This window comes from Carassius auratus, chromosome 2 (assembly GCF_003368295.1).
Source record: "Carassius auratus strain Wakin chromosome 2, ASM336829v1, whole genome shotgun sequence".
NCBI classification, from domain to species: Eukaryota; Metazoa; Chordata; class Actinopteri; order Cypriniformes; family Cyprinidae; genus Carassius; species Carassius auratus.
Window position 1 is genome coordinate 13717933 of NC_039244.1, and position 21087 is coordinate 13739019.

Here is a 21087-nt window from a genome sequence, read left to right on the forward strand (position 1 = left end):
TCTTTGTGAGCAAATTTTTCTTTCGAGTTTGTTCTCTACACCTGGTCAAACTGATTCACAGATGATGTCTGAATGTTTCTTTCTTTGTTTTAATCCTTGTCCATCAAAACTTGATAATCCCAACAATTATAAAAGCGATATCAGACTCGCAATAATCTTGTAGTAACGGATATGCTCGTGTGCTATTGTTTAACTATTTCCCTCCACTCAACACTTGGTTCCCATTGTATAGGCCTACGCAAGTTTGGACATACATTATGCCGTAATAAGCATAAGCAATTTATAAAAGAGGCGCACTTGTCCCCTGAAGTGTTTAATGCTTGTTCTTTTTAATAATGGCACAGGCATGAAAATGTCAGTCCAGTCAAGGCATCCAGCTTTCGCCGTGTGCATGACCTTGCTAATACCTAGTTCGCATCTCAGGTTTAATCTTATCAACTGTAAACATAAAGCGGTTTTCACACGAAGGCGGTGTTCATCTCGGCGATGACGTCAAGAGGCAGGTCTCGCTCGAGCCCACCAATGAGACGAGGCAGTTCGGTTCTTTTGGGGTACATCGCAATGAATGGGTGTCGGTGCTTTACAAGGCAAAGGAGCAATCACAACAAGACGCGGATATTGAGGGGATGCGGCATCGGCACGCGGGAGCTGTCCACCAGCAGCACAGCAACGACGCGGACGCTCGTGACAGTCAAAAGGAAGGATCTCATCCAGTCGCCGCGCTCTTTAGTCTGCCGCCCCCACCGCCATCGATAAAGGAGCGATCCACCTCCTCACATCACAGCCAACATGTACAGTCCTGTCCGGACCGCGGCACCAGGAACGGCGAGTGCGTGCCTCTGACCGGCCACTGCAGCCTTGCGCACGCTGACCGTGCGCCTTACGACAACCAGCCGCATCCGTTTCCAGGGGCCTCATCTGGCTATCAGTGTCATTCTGAGGGGCTCTCGCAGAGCAGCCATTCTCCTCAGCACAGATCTTCAGTTTCCCCGCAGCCCTCCCCATCTGATCTGCTGCCGTCGCCTCTGCCTTCGCACATTTCTAATACACGGGATACTCGCCAAAAGAGTGCTAATTACAAACAAGACATCTTACAGCGTCGCACCGAGGAGGGGGGGCGTCGAGACCAAAACCAGTTGCTGCGGCAACCTTATTATAATCAACAAAAGGACCCCTCCTTTGAGTTACTCTTGCCAAACTCTTGTCAAGGACAGATAAATGCACGCGAGGAAGCAGAAAAGGAGAGGCAAGTAATTGAGCCTCAGGCTCAGTTACTGTTGGGCAGCAGCTTGCCCGTCACCTACTGCATCAGCGGATCGGGGCAAGTGTTCCGAAACAAGCAGGCGCCGCTGTTGCAGCATCAGCATCAGCATCAGCATCAGCAGGGTCGCGCGCAGGAGCACAGCCTCCAGCGGCAGCAGAGTGACCGAGACAGCAGCGGGTACCAGGAGGGGGAAATCGTACTCTGTCAGCCGTATCAATGCGAGCGCGCGCTAGAGAGAAACTCGTCGGTGTCTAGTAGTGACAACAGCAGCCCCCCGTACGGCTCTAGCAGTCAACTGTGGCCAGAGCCCCACGACGAGCAGGACAGGAGAAATCGCGCAAGCAAACACAAGGTAGGTTATTTATGTAGGGGCACAAGCACAGCTTTCAATATGCAACAAATTGAGAATTTACGCAGCGTAATATGCGACCACGCCTGTCCTATGTTATTTATTGTTGGTGTTCTTTTGCTGCCTTAAATGAATAATCGGCATGTTTCGAGGAGGCTCATTTGATTTGCTAAAACATGTATTCGAAAGCAGCCCATCAACACGATGACATCAAGCACACTGCTTCTCATGCATACTCTCACGCGGACATAAAAACACACTGTGACTTTCACATCTCTCTCTCTCTCTCTCTCTCTCTCTCTCTCTCACACACACACACACACACACACACACAAACACACACACCACAGACACACACACCACAGACACACACAGGCATTTAATCTGTAGTGCATCAAAACTTGTTATTTCTCTTATGAAGAGTCTAATTGCAGTGCCCAAATGTGTATTAAAATATAGTTAAACATGACAATTCAAGTGAGAAAAAAATTAAATATGGAAAGTTTGGACATCATATTGCCACTTGAAAATTCAACAATTAAGTATATAGTATAAGAAATAAAGATTTTTTTTATAATTTAGCTTTAGTCTAAATACTTGAAAATAAATTTTGACTAATAATTATAGCCATACAAAGTCAAAGAGATGCAGTAAGCAATCTAGTACTGAAATTGTAGAAAAAAAGGCTCAAAGGTTTGTTTATGGACTTTTGATGGATTTAATGTCAGTTTTCACTCTTCCTTTCTTCTGTTCACCCGTCTGACACAGGACAGAACATAACCAAAAATTAGATCCAGTTTCGCTCATAACTCAGTTAAGCTATCATAATCATTTACTTAATTTTTGCTTTTATATGGAAAAAAATTAAAACAATTGTATCTCTGCTTACATGTACACAATGAAACTATACTGAAAAAAATGTGGTGTAGAAACAGTTTTCACTCATAAATTACTCATAAATTTCAAAGTTAATTAAATAAACAGTAACACATTGAATTACCAGGACCTTTTTGAAGTAGAAAGACTAGTATAATTTTCTTATTAAATATACTCCAGAAATCTTTAACCTTAGTTATTTTTATTTTTTTACAGAGTACTGTAGATAACTGTGTTGTATGAATCTGTGCCACTTTTACAGTGTGTCCAAATGATGCCCTCATTATTTTTTGCACCAGTGCCTTCATCTGCAGTTCATTCAAAAGACTCAAACAGCTCCCAGGGCTCCATTTATTTTTCTGACCCTGTTATCTGATGCCACTCACCGAGGATCCATTCATTTCTCCATTCTTCTTCATGCTCTCTCTTTCAGGTCCTGAAATACCTTTTGTTATAGGTCGATCACAGTGGCTTATCTTCTTGGGTAGTAGTAGCCAAGTCTCACAGAGTAAGGGCTTATAAAAAAAATACAGAATATATGGAAAAAATGTAGTCATTAAAACGTGGATTAGATCAAAATCAGCACAAATCCATTTCCTGCAGTAGTACTTGGCTTCAATCATTGTTCTTTATCAAGCAACATAATGTCCCTTTAGTAAAACATACCATATCACATATCTCTAATGCAAATCACTTTTCCTTGATTAGATTCTCTTCTTTTTACATTGTGGTTAATAATTGACCTTAAAGTGTTTAATTTTTGCACCACTATTGTCACAAAATGCATTTGTAAAATGTAAAAATAATACAAAAAAAAAATACATTTTCTAACCTAAAAATAATTTTCAAATGAGTTTCATGAACAAGTTACACACAGCACCTTTCACTAAAATGTTTTAGTATTATGTTTCCAGAGTTTCAAGGTTGGATTTAACCCGAGCGCAGCACTGGCAGCACTTGGCAGGAAGAAAGCTAACAAAAGAAGAAAAATAAACTGACCTTTTCAAAGAAGAAGAAAAAAAAAACCTCTTGATATCTGATGCTAGATAGCTGAGAGGAAGGATACTAATGAGAGTATACTGTCAAAGGAAATTAATTTAGATAGAGAGTCTTATCAGTTGGGCAGAATATAGCGTGCATGGTGGAGTCAGAGACCTTTAGTACTTCTGAATACTGTGTTCTATTTTGTACAACCTTTGTTAATGGGAGACACGTTGCTCTGCCGGTAACACAAACAAAAGGACTTTTGGAATACATAGACTATCCATTACATTTGATCTGAAGTACTGCAACAAATAACCTTCAATATCTGTCCCGCACATCCATTTATTTATGCTCCATTTCATTTAATTATATCATTAAATGAAGCTTTGATCCTTAGATCATGATTGCTCCACTCAAGATGTGTCCAGCTGTACTCTGCAGACACACTGGCAGTTATCCCAAGAGATGAAAACAAGGGAAGCCATCATTTATTAGATTTTTTTTAAAATCGGACATTTAAATGGAATAAAAACACTTTTGTGTGCTTGTTCAGCTAAGTGCATATAAAGACATTGCATTCCTAATAAATAACTCAACTTGCATGACATTTTGACTATGCGGCACTGTTCTGCTTTTTATAAAAAGCGGTTTACTCGTGTAGGCTGATATCTTTACTGTGCATTTGTAACATTTTGTCCATCCACTCTGTTCTGCCCTAATGGCTTAAACAAAAACTTATTTTGGCTGAGAGGGACCGATCAATTACAATATCCTGTGACACAAACTGAAACTTAATAGTAGTTTGCTATTGTGGCCTCTGTGATCCACAGTTCCACAAGCACAGACATTGTGCTCTGAAAGGCTTAACATATACTTCTGTGCTTTGCTTGTGTAAATACTTTCCCATTCTTCCTTCTTGTCAGTGTTAAGAGTTTCCTTTTGGCTGGCCTCTCTTTGCTTGCTAAGTGATCCTTGCTCTGTTGTTGAAGTAATGTCATGCGAAACGTCAGATAAACCTCTCTAATATAATTAATTAATACATTATATGATGAAAAATTTAAGACTTGAAAGAAAACAATCAGCAATTTAATGCCATATCAGTCTTATCTCCGTATTAATGCAGTGGTACTGCGATCAAACTGAAGACTAGAAGCTGTGTTTGATATGGTTAAGCACCAGTGTCTAAACCTGTGTTACAGCCATTGCTTCTCTTTGTCAAAAAAAAAATAGTAGTGCGGTTTTCTGCATTTGTGGCATCATTAGTATATGTTAAAGAGAGAGAGAGAGAGAGATATCAGAAGTCATTTTTAACGAATAATATTATTAGCATCACGTGTCTTTTATACGTACAATAAAGAGCTGCAGCATTGCTCACAGAGGTTCCTGTTTATTAAGGGTCACACCACCTCCGGGTTTAACGCTATTGTTCAAAAAGCCAGAAAGTCTGCTTCAGGAAGAACTGTATAAAAAGGAAGAAGAGGAAAGGTCTATATTTAACCCTTTAAAGGTCCCTTCTTCTATTAAAGTCTTTCTTCCTTTCTTTATCTTCCAAGCCACCTCATTTCCTCTCAGACTAAAAGGTCATTTAAATGGGATCAGTTTGCTCTAAAGGTTTCATGAAGGACATTCAGCCACAACAGCCCGTAATACAGAAAATAATCACAGAGGTGTTCGGTGGCCAGTGGGCACATTCTCTGTGTTTTCTTTGTGCGATATAATAATGTCCAGCATCAGAGAATCGTGTCAGGAAATGTGTAGTTTTTATCTCAGCTGACCACACAGATGATTACATAAAAACATATGAATGAGCCTGGTGAAAATGGAATTATTACTTTTCATTCACTAGTGATAGCTAATGGTCAAAACGCCAACGTGAAAACAGGAAATGTGTTACACAAGGAATGAAAAAACATTTCACATCAGTGGCAATCAGAAAGTTTCCCCTTTTTTTTAGATAAAGGATTAATTTACATGACAGTGTAACAGAGATGATAATGGTGTCGTTTTCAAAAACTTGATCTTTGGAACCCATTTTCAAAGGTTTGCATTTTCATGCCTCCAAAACGGCATTGTTGTGTAAATCAATTGTCAAAAAGAGATTTCCTTTTTTAGTTGAAAATGGTGTTGTGAATATGACTTTCTTCTTTCAGATGAATCCAGTCAGAGTTATATTATAAATTGTCCTGGCTATTCCAAACTCTATCACTGTAGTCACCGGGTGTTGCAGTGCTTCAGTCCAAAAGAAGTGACATAAAAAGCTCCCATCCTTAAAAAAAAGTGTCTCACGTGGCTCCGGGGGGTGGACATAGGCCTTCTGTAGTGAATACATGTGTTTTTGTAAGAAAAATATTTAAAACGTAATAATCACTTTAATCTGGCACAGTTGTACACAGAAGCAGTTCCGGGAGCATGAAGTATGAGGGCAGCGTTGCGCTGGTGAGTTTCCTTATGTTAGCAAAGGAAAACCAGTCTCCTCTTGGCATATATCGAAATCTTCCGACATTCTTCTTTACAAATCCTCGTTTGATACCGTTTGATAATTAGTAACCATTGTTTTGTTTTGATCTCTCTGCTGCTTTGCTGCGCTCGTGACTTCCGAGCAGCACATGCACAATGCTGACCTCGTACGTAATTCCCCCAGAACTGCTTCCAATTACAACATTTAGCGCAAGCTAGATTCAAGTGATTATTACGTTTTGAATATGGATATTTTTCTTACAAAAACACATCGATTTGCTACAGGTGGACTTTAAATTGGCAAATTTTAAGAAATGGGGATGTATTGAAAAATACATCTAAATACAGAATTGATTAAACCTGAAATCAAAATGTTACAAATCGTATCAAGATTTGTATTTCACAATAGTCTGTACATTGGATTTTTTTTAAAACAATAAATCTACTTTTTGAATGTGACCTTACCAGGTCAGTCCTAGTTGCTTTAGAAGGAAACATTGAAAGATTACATAACGCATGTAAGCACAGAGAACGGTGAATAATGCACTCCAAGTACCCTCTCCTCATCCTCTGGTACAAAACTGATCTTTTTTGATGATATGCCTACTAGTAATGCATTTTTGCATTATAGCTTTCATACAAAGGTAGATGATTCTGTTGGCATATTCTCCTGTCACTATCGCTGCAATGGTTGCAGGGATTTTAATACCATATATTTCAAAGTGGCCTCTCTTGTGTTCAGAGCCTACTATTAATAGTAGTGACATAAAAAATTTGAAACACTCAGCCTTGCAATTAGCTGATGGGCTGTTTGGAATATGGTGTTGTATTAAGTTCAGAACATCCAGGAAAGAGTCGATATGAAATGGTAGTTGTATTGTATGCAAGACCAAGTTGTTAGACCCGAAAGTCTCTTTGTCTAGCCACTGTAACTGAGCGTCTATGATGATACGTTTTGCATTCTTCATCAATCTAACTGGCTGTAATCACAGTATATGTAAAGGGCATACTTATACATTCCATTTATTTGATCAAAATGATATGCATATTGTTTTCAGTGTGGACTGAGATTTAATTTTACAGCATTTCCTCAAAAGCCATTTAAGCAGATAGAAAAGTAACACTAATGAATAGCTTCTTTGTAAGTAGATTGGGTTGTGAATGTGATTATCCCATGCAAATATGAGGTGTGACTGACAGCTAACACACATTTGTCTTAGTCAGTAATTTGTTATAATAGTTCTGCTAATGGTAGATTTTGCAGTGCAAGTCCAAAACAATGCAATAAATAGAAATAGAATACAAAACTATGTTATGTTGTAACCCCTAATATTTGTGATAATTACCTCTGACACTGGTGTTCAATACATGAGCATTGAGAATTTGATTTATTATCATTATTATCATTTATTATCAGTAACAACCAATATTGGATATTTCATTGTCATTTCCTCTACTCTTACTTTTCGATTACCTTTACCATCATCTAACTCACTTAAAGTTTACCTTTAAAAATGTAATGCAGTCTTGAATTTTTGCTGTAAATTATGACGTTATGATGCCTAAAAACTTGTAGAATTTCAGACTATTGCTTTATTTTTTTAGTGATCAATTTTAATATCTGCCATATATCAGTTATCTTTCATGATATTAAAATAAATGTAATTACTGGCCAGAATTTTTATATCGGATCAGCCTTAATATTGCTTCTATATAAATAAGAAGTAGTGTGAATAGGCCTGTCTCAAATATTGGTTACTTGTCTGTTTGCAGGTATTTAACATAACTGCAATTATTGTAGATTGTGATAATATTCTAGTTTCTATTTCGAGGACATTTAAGCAGGTAAAGGAATGAAATTATTCGCGTAATGCCAAACATTCTTGGTTCTTACAGTTTTTCATGACACGTCTTCGTTGGGTGAGGAGATGAGTTGCTTATTTTATTTCTTTAAAGACAGAATGAAGAACATATATGAAAAACATTGCTGTAAAACATATTATATTATGTTATATTATATACAGTTTTGCTTGGCTGCAGTTTAAATATAAAGAGGACCGAGAATATTAAAGGGGTCATATGTTGCGATTAAAATTTTTCCTTTCTCTTTGGAGTGTTACAAGCTCTTGGTGAATAAAAAAGATCTGTGAAGTTGCAAAGACTAAAGTCTCAAGTTCAAAGAGATATTCTTTATAAAAGTTAACACTCGTCCCGCCCCCCTGAAATGGCTCGTTCTAACACGGCCCCACATATCTACGTCAGTATGTGGGAAGATTTTCATAACACACAGATGTTCATGCAAAGAAAGAAGGTGTACCTTTTATTCTCGTTGTAGTATTGTTGTTGCCGCCTCCGCCATCTCGTATAGATGCTGTTTGTTTCACTTTGAAAGCGAAAATACTTTGTTTGGCCTTCCAAAAGAGGATGATATCTGCTTCATCATGCCTGGAGCTGATCCGTGCTGGTCACTGAGGAAATACATCAACTTTGCATCGTGGATCGTCGGATAGGCTTTCTGCAAGACCAAGGTACGCTCTTTTGTAGAATCCGCCGGCCGTGCCATTCTCAAGACACCCACCTCACTCAATCCGGCAGCGGCTCACTCAAGGCAGTGGTGTGTGACGTTGTTCCATTGCGAGAGCGAAACTACTTTGTATTTGCCTTCCAAAAGAAAACACGACTAGAAATCACCAATCACAGCACACCTCGCTTTCCAGAGAGATGAGCCTTGTGAAAATCGACGCGTTTCAGAAGGCAGGGCACAGAGGAGAAATAATAATGTACAGTATGTATCACGATCATGGACTTTCTGTTCCTTTTGTGTTTCCCTATTTTGGTCATGTTCCGTTCCTTGTTTTGTTAATTGATTAAACCCCACCTGTTTCCATTCCCATGTTTACTTTCCTTGTGTTTAAAAACCCTGTCTGTTTAGTTCCTCCTTGTCCGCTATTGATGTATTGATGTTAAGTTCTTATGTTTCAAGATTTGTGTTGGATGTGCCCTTATTCTCCTGTGAGCATTAAAATAACTCTTTTGATAAATACCTCCTTCATCGTGAGCGCTACTCTACAAACCAGCACATGTTGTGTTACAGAATAGTGGACTGAAAAGTGACATTAGCGGCATTTTTCTTTCCTTTTTTGTTTGTTTTGTTTTCCCCCTTCCGGAATTAATATCCCAGCTGTCCAGCTCCTATGCCTGGAGCAGTCTGACCATTTGCTGGAGGAACAAAACAAGGACTTTATCGATCAGGCGTACCTTACCAACTTCCCAGACCGCTCGCTCTGTACTTTTTATTACTCCGGCTTGAAAAGTAATAAATTACTCCGGCTTGTAAGGGTGTTATAAGAGCGGTGTAAGGCATGTCTGTCAGCGAACGGTCCCAGAGAGGATTTTGCCTCCTTCGTGGAGTGGGTGCTGGTGAATAATGGATCTCCATTCACCGTCGGCCCTGCTGAAGAGCCCCACTCCCGAATCAGAGACCAGCCAGCCGTCATCCCCCTGCCCTGAATCTCCTGTATCTCCGCTGGTTCCGCCCAGCCCAAGTCCATCTGTGTTCCCTCCCAGCTTCCCTCTCCCACCTCCTCTCAAACCAGACAGTTGCTCAACCCCATCTCCGCTGGTGACAGTCAGTCTCGCAGCTCACCCTCAGTCAGCGCCAGCTGGGCGTGATGATTCGCTGCGGGACTTCCAGTCTCCAGCTCCGCCTTGGTGTGACAATTCCCTTTCTCCGCCTCCAGCCTCCGAGCCCTGGACTCCACCTCGGCTCCACCTTGGCACCTAGCTCCCTTGTCTCCACCATGGCCCGCCATCCCACTAGCTTCGACCGGGTTCCCTTGTCCCTCCGGCTCCGCCTTGGTCAGTCGTCGACCATTCGCCATCTCTGGACTCCACTCCTATGGCTTCGCCTCATCACTCCATCCCTCCGGCTCTGTCAGGCTCCTCCTTCCCTCCAGCTCCACCTCCATCCTCAGTCACTCCCATTCCGCAGCGGGCTTCAGGAGCCCTGCCTCCACCTCGGTCACAGGTGCCTTCAGCGCTGCCTTGGACCCCGGTTCATGGACTTTCTGTTTCTTTTGTGTTTCCCTATTTTGGTCATGTTCCGCTCCTTGTTTTGTTAATTGATTAATCCCCACCTGTTTCCATTCCCCTGATTACTTGCGCGTTACTCTACACACCAGCACACGTATTACAGTATGTGGAAAATAATGTGTTTTTTAAACACATTTCATTACACCAAATACACTAAATAATGTTACTTTTAGCAGCATCATATGACCCCTTTAAAGTTAAACAAAAAGAGAATAAAAAAGTTTTAAAATATAAATTTTAAGAGCATTTAAGAAATTCATATGAGCCTTTTTAATGATATGATTCCAAGTACCCTAAAATATAAATATAATGTATCAGTCTTACACTGTAAGTGACATCAACAAAACACAATTAAATACTTAATCACAATTATTTGAATGACAATTAATCATCAACACAAATTCATGATCTTATCATGCCTAACTGAGAGAATTCAAAACATTTTAGCTCCACTCTTGGAATCCATTTACCACTATTTGCTGAACTGTGAGAGACACCCTGATTCAGGAGTAAGAGAACACAACTTTCAAAACACAACTTTCAAAAAGCCCACTCCTCACTCCAGGCAAACAGTGAAACAACCAAACGTCATTATACCTCCCCATATCGTGATATTTAGCCACAAACCATCACGATTGCTGCACATCTGTTTAGTGGGGGTAATTTCTCCACTTTCAGAGTAATGATCTAAAAAGAAATACTATCCTGCTTACAAACATTCTATTCTAGTCTCTTTTTTTTCATAATGTCAGAGTAGGACAAATGTAGATGATTCATTCATATATATATGTTGTCACGGGGTGAAGAATCACTCGAAAAGGGGTACGTGAAATCAAAAGCCCCAGAGGGTGGATTTATTGAACGTAGTGATGTGCCTGGTGAAATGTGCTCCTCCGCTTTCCGGTGGCCGTTGCTTCCCGTGTGCTCTTCGTGCTCTTCTGTGACGGTTAGGGTAAAAGTGGGTGTCCAGACGTGCTCCAAAGTGGCTGGACTGTCGGTCACTCGCTGCTTTCTGAAAAGAGTAGAGAGAGGGAATAGACCAGCATTGCATTCGGTTCGAGACCGTCCTCTGAGTGCAGCGTGTGCTCCTTTTAAATGTGCTGGCTGATGGGGAGCAGCTGTGACCAAACAATTTAGAAATAGGTACATTTCAGAAATTCAGGAAGCTTATAGGTGCTGGAACCTTCTGTAAAGTGTTTTTTAAGTAAAACACAATACTGTCAATTACATTCAGAACATTGGAAACCATGACTATTAGAAAACATCTCTCTGTTGCTTCAGAGGCCATAACATACTAAGTCCAACTCTCAATAACCTTGGCCAAAACAATAAAGAGTTCAACATAAACTGCCAGTTGCACCAACAAAATAATACATAGTTCAACATAAAGTGTAAAGATCACGCTAGCTGCTATATGTTTTGCGTTGAGGTGATACTTGAGGTTCGATCATGTGCTGCGGTGACATGCGAACGCTAGTTGGTGCTCCAGTATAATCGGTCCGCCGAAACTCATCCAGTGAGAAACGTTCCGCGGTGCAAAAATAAGTTATTAAAAATGCGGGAAATTTTTTTCTGTAACTAATTAATCTTAATTAATGCGTTATTTTTGGTGTAATTAATTAATCTCAATTAACGCGTTAAAGTCCAGGCCCTAATATATATATATATATATATATATATATATATATAAAATTCAACTCAGTTCAAGTTTATACAAGTTTATTTGTATAATTTTACAGAAAGTTAAGTTTCTACTATATTTAGTTGTAGCTTATCAGTGGTGACTGTCAGTTTATGTGCATATGACAGAAATTAATTAAAATCAGTTAAATACATAGTCAAACAGACGATGAACACTATTAACAGCAATTATTATATAATGCACTCACACTTACAGTATAGCAAAATTTGTTATTTCTGTTTGTTGTTTCAGGGTTAGCATCATCTGAGGTCCTCTGAGGGGGTGACATCTTCTTCTCAGGTGTTCTGGATCCAGACTGAAGCTTGTGTAGATCCTAGTTACAGAGAAACAAATAAAGACATAATTAGCATAGCTGCTGTTCCAAACAAGTAAAATTAATTAGTTTAACCCAAGCTAAAGAATAATACAGTGCAGAGACTGTAGAATTGGGGTAGTATGATCATATTTTCTTGACCTGGTAAGGACTCTAGCTGCTGCATTTTGGACTTCCTGTAGCTTGTTTATTGAGGATGCAGGACAACCACCTAGCAGAGCATCTAGTCCAGTCTAGAGGTCATGAATGCATGAACTAGCTTTTCTGCATCAGAAACAGGAAACATATTTTGTAGATTGGCAATGTTTCTAAGCTGGCAAAAGCTGTTTTTGTAATATTGGATATATTCTTTTTAAAAAGACAAGTTGCTGTCTATAATTTAACACCCATATTCTTCACTGTAGAGGTAGTAACAGTACATCAATCTAGTTGCAAATTGTAATTTACGATATTCTGTGTACTGTTTTTTGGTCCAATAAGTAATATATCTGTCTCATCCAAATTTAATAGGAAAAATTATTGCATATTTAACACACTCTGTTAGCTTAGATAATTTTGAAGTTTCATCTGGTCTCATTGAGATATATAGTTGAGTATCATCAGCATAACAGTGGTAAGTAATCCCCTATATTCTAATAATATTACCAAGGTGCAACATGTATATTGAAAATAGCAGAGGACCTAGGACAGATCCTTGTGGCACTCCATATTTCACTGGTGATAAATGAGATGACTCCCCATTTAAATAAACAAAGTTGTAGCGATCGGACAGGTAGGATCTAAATCATCTTAGAGGCTGCCCTTTAATACTGTATAGTTTTGTAATCGATCTATGAATATGTCATGATCTATGGTGTCGAACGCAGCACTAAAATCAAGTAAAACAAGCAATGAGATGCAGCCTAGATCTGAATGGAAGATTTAAAGTAGGCCTATAATTTGCCAGTTCACCCGGATCTAGTTTTGGTTTATAATAAGAGGCTTAATAACTGCCAGCTTTAATGGTTTTGGGATGTGACCTAAAGATAATGAGGAGTTAATAATATTGAGAAGCAGTTTTTCTGCTACAGATAAATCTTTAAGTAATTTAGTGGATCTAATAAACATGTTGTTGGTTAAGATGCAGTGATAAGTTTATTTAGCTCTTCCTGTCCTATAGTCGTAAAGTGCTGCAGTTTTTCTTTAGGTGCAATGGCTGAAACTGAAGTATAAGATGTTGTAAAATCTACATTTCTTATTGTATTTCTGATGTTATCTATTTAATTGAGCTTGTCCTCCAAAAAAAACGAAAAAGAAAACGACCATATAGGACCTTATTACGTCCTATATTTACGTTTTAAAGTTAAGCGCCCTCTAGCGGGCATAAAAATAATGATAGTATCGCGTTGCGTCTGTCGTCATGAAATGATGTATAACGTCATTACCAATCAAAACGCACGTTTATTTAAATGCAATGTGCAGGCTTTTTACACCGATCTCAAAGTATTTCCTACATATTTTACTAGGTTGCTTATTCGTTCGAATTACCACACCTACCCCACCCCTAAACCTAACCCTCACAGAAATCATGCTAAATTATGATTTATTGAGCATATACATTTTTGTGCACGTCCATTCCCTGGGATCAAACCCATTATAGCATGATTACACATCATGGTATAACGCAATAACCTGCCGACTGAGCTAAACGAAATGCAAACCAGAGTGCAAATAAAAGAGTACAAAACATTAATATGAAAAAGACCTTTTGCCGATAGGTGCGCAATTGTAGTATACGCTCTGATGGGTCATGTTTCAGGGATTTGGACAAATGACCTATACAAGTGTATTGGTTGGAGGACAGGTTGATTTAATCAGTGAAGAAATACATAAAGTCATTACTATTAAACTGTGAGGGAATATTTAAAGCGGGTGGCATCTGGTTATTTGTTAATCTAGCCACTGTGCAAAATAAAAACCTTGGATTATTTTGGTTATTTTCAACGAGTTTGTAGATATGCTCTACCCTGGCAGTATTTAGAGCATGTTTATAGCTGGACATACTGTTATTCCATGCAATTCTAAAAACTTCCAAGTTATTTTTTCTCGATTTGCGCTCAAGACTACGAGTTTCTTTCTTGAGAAAGTGGGTATTACATTTATACCATGGCACAGTACATTTTTCTCTAACTTTTTTCAATTTGATGGGGCAACAGCTTCTAATCTATTAGAGAAGATAGTGCCCATGTTGCCAGTCATTTCGTCTAGTTCATGTGTATTTATTGGTACGCAGAGCATTTGAGATAAATCAGGTAGGTTATTTGCGAATCTGTCTTTGGTGACTGGAACAATAGTTCTGCCCAGATGGTAACGCTGAGTGGGCCTGGTGACAGTTTGCTTGACTCCAGAAGAGTTTATTAGGTCAGTAAAGTCCTAATGCATCTTTTGTATTATCAATGTGAATGTTAAAATCTCAGACAATTAGAGCTTTATCAGATGTAACCAAAAGGTCTGAGAGGAAATCTTCAAATCCTTCTAGGAATTATGGGTACGATTTAATACACAGTAGCCAGAGCAAGAGATACAATAGATTTATTTTGCATATCTGACAGTGTAAAATTAAGCAGAATTATTTAGAATGAGCTAAACCTGTATCCTGTTTTCTGGGTAACATTGAGAATATCACTATATATTGTTGCAACACCTCCCCCACGACCAGTCTGATGGGATCATGATTATAACAGTAGTTTGGTTGACTCATTTAGAGTAATATAATAATTTGGTTTTAGCCAGGTTTCAGTCAAGCAGAGTACATCAATGTGATCATTTCATTTACAATAACTGCTTTGGGTGTGAGTGATCTAATGTTTATGAGCCCAAACTTTAAAAATTGTTTTTGTTCTATTTTTTAAATTTTTCTGGTTTGATCACGAAAAGATTTTTTCTAGATCCTACATTAGATTTATATTTTGACCTTACTATTCAGGGAACAGACACAGTCTTAATAGATTGGACGGCACTTGTATTTCTATCAATTAAAGCTGAGGTAACTTTTGAACTGCTTGTGTCTTGCGGAAGAACATCGTAGCCGGAACTACTTCTCTCTGTTTATGTCTATGAAGAATCACAAAGGTACTGGGTTACTCCGCCGCGGTACCCCCGAAGCAATCTAAAATAGTCAGAATATAAACACTTATTATAGGTGTACACTAGTGATTCAGGACAAGCCAAAAACACGGTTTGGAAAATGGATTCATGGTGTACTCGCTTATTATATAATTTTTTCTACATTTTGAACACAAACAAAGTTACTGACCGCAGCTCTGATTGGTTGTTTCTTACCGGGAGTGGATGACTTTCTGCAAATGGCAATAGGACCACTGGGAGGAGCCAGAGGAGCTTGATTTTTTTCACAGATTATCTGTCTCATATTCTACTGTCAGGACATAATGACAGGTTTAACAAATATGTAAAAAATATATTTTTACAAAAGTTACCTACTGCAGCTTTAAGCGGGTAGAACAAAAGCCATCATAACAGTTATTTGAGAACTGGCTTACTAGTCATATGGAGCGAAACGTCCTGTAGATGTTGTCCGAAAGGAGATCTGCTCCGATTCTGCTGGGGTGCAGGCCATCAGCGCGAAAAAGCCTAGGATCCTGCCAGAAAAGATTCCAGTTATTAACACAGAGCAGTTTCTGTTCTTTACACCATGACAATAACCATTATTGGTTATATATATTTAAATTATTATTTTATTCATCAATTAGTTTACTGTACAATTAAGATTTAGTCATTGCAATACACTGTGATGTGAAGAGGTTGCGGTAGGTCTTCAGATGAAATATGCCACGGTCATGGAGCAGTGCCAACAGAGCAGATTAATGCTGGGTTTCAGTGTATATGATCCTGACACTTGTTTGTCTGTATTTGATTTTTGCTGACAGGCACATGCTGAGCGAACAAAGCTGAGCCATGCTGGATCCAAGCCCTCCCTCTCTGAGAGCAGTCACTCACTCCCTCAGATAGCCATGAACAGCTGCAAGTACAATGGAGGAGTGGTAAGGCCACTGGGAAGCCTGGCAGCATCAAGACGCAACCTAGCAGAGCATGACTCTGAGACCCAGCCGCTCCAGACTCTTCACAGCTCCGGCCTGGAAGTGGTTGTCTCCAAGGGCAGTGGCGAGGACCCCAGCAAGGCGTCCAATGAGAGCCTGGTCCGAGAGAGTGGCAACGCACCACAGAAAAAAATAAAGATATTGGCTACAAGTTGGGCCACAGGAGGGCACTTTTTGAGAAGCGCAAGCGGCTTAGTGACTATGCCCTGATATTCGGTATGTTTGGGATCGTTGTCATGGTAACAGAGACTGAACTGTCTTGGGGGGTTTACACTAAGGTAGGTGCTTCCTTCTTTTGCATTTTTCATAACAAATACACAAACTACGCTCATGATAAGCAGTGGGATCCAAAAGTTTGAAAAAGAAAGTTCTTGGATTAAAAATGTTAGTTATACTTTATTTGATAACACTTTAATTTACAGTGTCCTTGTAACACAGATTACATGTACTTACTATAGTAATAACAGTAAATTATGCATAATTACATGCAATAATCCTAAACCAAGCTCTATTCTTAACCCTACAACGTTGTTAGTTAATATTACTCAGTACTTAAATGTACAGTTGCACTGGAACAAAGACAGTGTAAAATAAGGTGTAATTTTTATTTTCAAGTGTTCTTGTAACAGTATTGAATAAGCTAATATCATTGAAATATATATGAAATATTATGGTTAGTTCTGTGTAATTATATGTAATTTAGTGTTATTACTATAAGCAACAAAGACAGTGTAAATTAAAGTGTTACCAAAATATAATTTAAATAAAGTAAATAAAAATATCTTTAATTAAATGTTATAAAATAAAAAGAAATACTATTATTTTTACTATTATTCTATTCTAGTCTTTTCTATTTTATTTATTTTTCATAATGTCAGAGTTGTTCATTACAAAAATAGATGGTAATAATATATATATATATATATATATATATATATATAATCTGTGCTTTATTTATAATTTAATTGTCTACTTTACAATTAAGATTTTGTCATTGCGATGGTGTGAAGATGGTACAATAGGTCTTCTGATGAAATGTGGCAAAAATTAATAAGCAATTTTCTGCACTATTTTAGGTTTTAAAAAATACATTTGTAAATGTTAAAAAGTAAAAATAAAATAAATAAATAAATTTGTGACACTGATCATTTTGAATGTGGCTGTCAATAAAACAAAAGTGACAAACATAAAAACTGAAATTCCTGATAATTCTTACTTTAACTTTCCACTGAAATGATTATACTTATACTTAAAATAGTAGCTTTTTCACTAGTAGTCTCAGTCCTTTGGACCCCACTGTTCTTCACAAATTGTTTCATATCTTTATGATATGAATATACAGGCTTCATCATAGCACATACAGACATCTCATTAATATTTGTCCTCTTAATCACCTTGATCTACTTTGGCATGTAGCTCTTCTCATCTCCTTACTGTTTTGTAGTCTTTCTCACAAGCAGTGCTGGAGGTCTTAGAGAGCTTAAATACTTTAAACTTTGAGGTAGGCCTATGTTTCAGACAACTCCCAAAGCAATTCTTAATGCAGGGTCCACGAAATGAGGTGTTTGGTTCTGTGACCACTCAGTTCCCTTGAGAAGTGGATTTTGTAATGGTTGTGCTATTTCTAGCCCTGTGGGAGAGAACCGCTACACTGCTACTGTCACATTCAGCTGAATTAACCGGATTATCACATGGCTTGATCTTGCATGAAAAATAGAAAGAAAGAAAAAAACAACAACGAACAATGGCATGTGAATGTCAGCAGGAAAGAAAGGCACACCAGATGTGTTTGTTAGGAGTCTGACCTTTAAAAAAAAAAAACTTGCGGTGACCAACAGGTACATTAATTAGTTTACCATGTAATCTGTCACTCGGGAAATTTATAACAATTTCAGACCTAATTTTTTTTTTTCGTAGCGGGACCATTGGGACCTGGGGTTAAATTAGAAGGGGTAAGGGAGAAGGGAGTCTAATTTCACTGTTAAAATTAAATCTTTTAATTGCTTTTCTGTGGTTATATAAATTATGCACGCTTCGCTGAGTTTCTCATACTGGCAGAACATGAAATTCTGATTTGGGAATCTTTGCATAAAGATAGCCTGTTTTGTGCCTTCTATTACAAAACAGTAAGTTAAAAATAAATAAAAGTAAAAGCAACATTTTAAGCATAACATCATAAAATACAGGCTTATTGGCTGATGGCTTAAAAAAGGCATTTTATGCTCTGAACTACATCTACCTTACCATTTATTACTTCTTCTTCCAGTCTGTATGAAACATGCTGATCTGTAATCCAACAAATGATTTGTCGTACAACACTAACATTTCAACCAACAAGTCCCTCACTCCCACCAACACATTTAAACTAAGTTGACAGGACAGTGCCCAAAAAAACGTTCAGGTATTCACATCATCAAATACACCCACAGAGCGTGATTGTGCATGTATGTCATAGGGAGTTTATACAGAGAGTAAACCTAATATCGAACATAATCAGATGTTTTGGTTTCCAATTGCTTGAGGTTCATTTGTTGCCATGGGGAATATTATGGAAAGCACATTTTTTTGTTCCTGACACAGTGGGGATTAACTCCTCCAGGGTGAAGCACTGCAGTGTATTGTGACGCAGATGGTTTAGACAGCATCTATTCATACAAAAATGTTTCATTTAGTAAGCATGATTTTATGACTTTAGCAGAAGCTGCAAGATTGTGTGCTGTGTTTGTTCATACTAATGGTGTGTTTCGTTTCTCTTTGTTACAGGAATCTTCATATTCATTTGCACTGAAATGCCTTATCAGCCTTTCCACTGTTATTTTGCTTGGTCTTATAATAATGTACCACGCTCGGGAAATACAGGTTAGTTCTTGAGTATCAAGAATAAAAAGTTGAGTGTCTTGTATTTGAATGATCTATTAATACTCATCTTAAGGTGAAACGTGTAATTTATGTGTGATGAATATCAACAGACATAATTCAAAAACATTTTCAAGCATGTTTTTCTAAACACTCCCACTCCAGCAGTTTTATATTCATCAGCATTGCTGACTTGTTAAGGGTTTGCCCGTTCCCAGCATGCATTGCCGCATGATTATATTTGGCTGTTAATTTTATATAATTATTGTTTTGCTTTTTGCTGATGGTTTTATGCTGTTATTGTTGATTTTGTCATTATTGAGGCTTATGTGTGAAGTGCTGAGATCTATGTGTTTATACATATATAAAGGTAATATACAGAAAACTATTACTGACTTAAAATGAAAACAGATTTTTTAGTAATAAATATTAATATAAACTCTATATAAGAATAGAAACATGGCAGATTAAGTTGAAAATGCTGAAATGCATTGTTGCTTTGACCAATGTTATTTTATTATCATTGATCTGCTTTTATAGCTTTTATTAATATTAATAAGTTGTTTTTATTTTTTGGCTTTATCTTAAGATTTCGTTTTAAGTTTGGTTAAAGTTTTAGTAATGTTGTTGTGTGTTTTTGTCATTTTTCTAACTTGTTTTTTTATTCAATATTCATTTATATATTGAATTAGTTTTATTGCATTATTTTATTTTTTTTAGTACTAAATCAAATTAAACTTTGTCTTAGCAAATACCTGAAATCTACGGAGCCCCTCACATGACATGCATTAAAAAATTGTAGGCTAAATCATGCGCACAATTTATTTATTTTTTCTTGCATGCCATGTGCGGGGCTCCGTAAAAATCTAATATGTTTAAGTTTTTAATATTTTATTTTATTTCAAGTAATAACGTTTTATTTATTTATTATTTTTTTCGTCTTTTTGAGTTTACTGGCTAATTGATATTTCTTTGCATTTAGCGATCAATACAATTCAAATAGGCAAAATTAAGTAGTCAGACACAACTGAAAAATCTTAATCCATAATGTTGCCTTTATTTGTTTTTGTTCTAATTTTTTTTTACAGTGAGTGTTTACACTTTTTGAGGGAATCAGGCTGGTTTAATAGTTTTCTGTATGTACTAAGTTAGAATACAAGAAGGTTTGGTCACACATTATTTTAGGGTCCAATTCTCACTATTAACTAACCATTAACTATGACTTATTTGCTGCTTATTAATAGTTTATAAGGAGTAGTTAAGTTTAGGGTATTGGGTAGGATTATGGATGGCATGCATTATATGTACTTTATAAGCACTAATAAATGGCCAATATGTTAATAATAGACCTGCTAATAAGCAACTACTTATTAGTGTGAATTGAACCCCATACTAAAGTGTTACCGAAGGTTTTTACCATCAAAACAATTTCACACTTCACCTTTAAGGCATCACCTGACATTACATTCCACTAATACATGTTTTCCAGAGGACGTCTGAGTTTCTCTTAACCGCTCTGCTAAATACACCCTATTCTTCACCTGCTCCCCACAGCTGTTCATGGTCGACAATGGGGCGGATGACTGGAGGATAGCCATGACATATGAGCGCATCTTCTTCATTGTCCTGGAGCTGCTGGTGTGTGCTATTCACCCAATCCCGGGCCAGTATGTGTTCACATGGACGGCCCGGCTGGCTTTCACCTACGTGCCCTCCGTGGCAGACGCCGACGTAGACATCATCCTTTCCATCCCCATGTTCCTCCGCCTCTACCTGATTGGCCGGGTCATGCTCCTTCACAGCAAACTCTTCACAGACGCATCCTCACGCAGCATAGGTGCCCTCAACAAGATCAACTTTAACACTCGATTCGTCATGAAGACCCTTATGACCATCTGCCCGGGCACCGTTCTGCTGGTCTTCAGCATCTCCTCCTGGATCATCGCAGCCTGGACCGTTCGGGTCTGTGAAAGGTATGGCACCACAGCGATTGTGATCCCAAGCTACACAGCTATACCCCTCCCCTCCACTCGTTCTCTCTTGCTCTCTTTTTCTGTCTCTGTCTCTCGCTCTCCTCTCTGCATCTCCCACTCACTC

At 38.1% G+C, this 21087-nt stretch overlaps 1 pseudogene; it reads left to right on the forward strand.

Moving 5' to 3' along the window:
- Positions 1–21087, forward strand: part of LOC113116523 (small conductance calcium-activated potassium channel protein 2-like) — a 34577-nt pseudogene continuing 13490 nt past the window's right edge.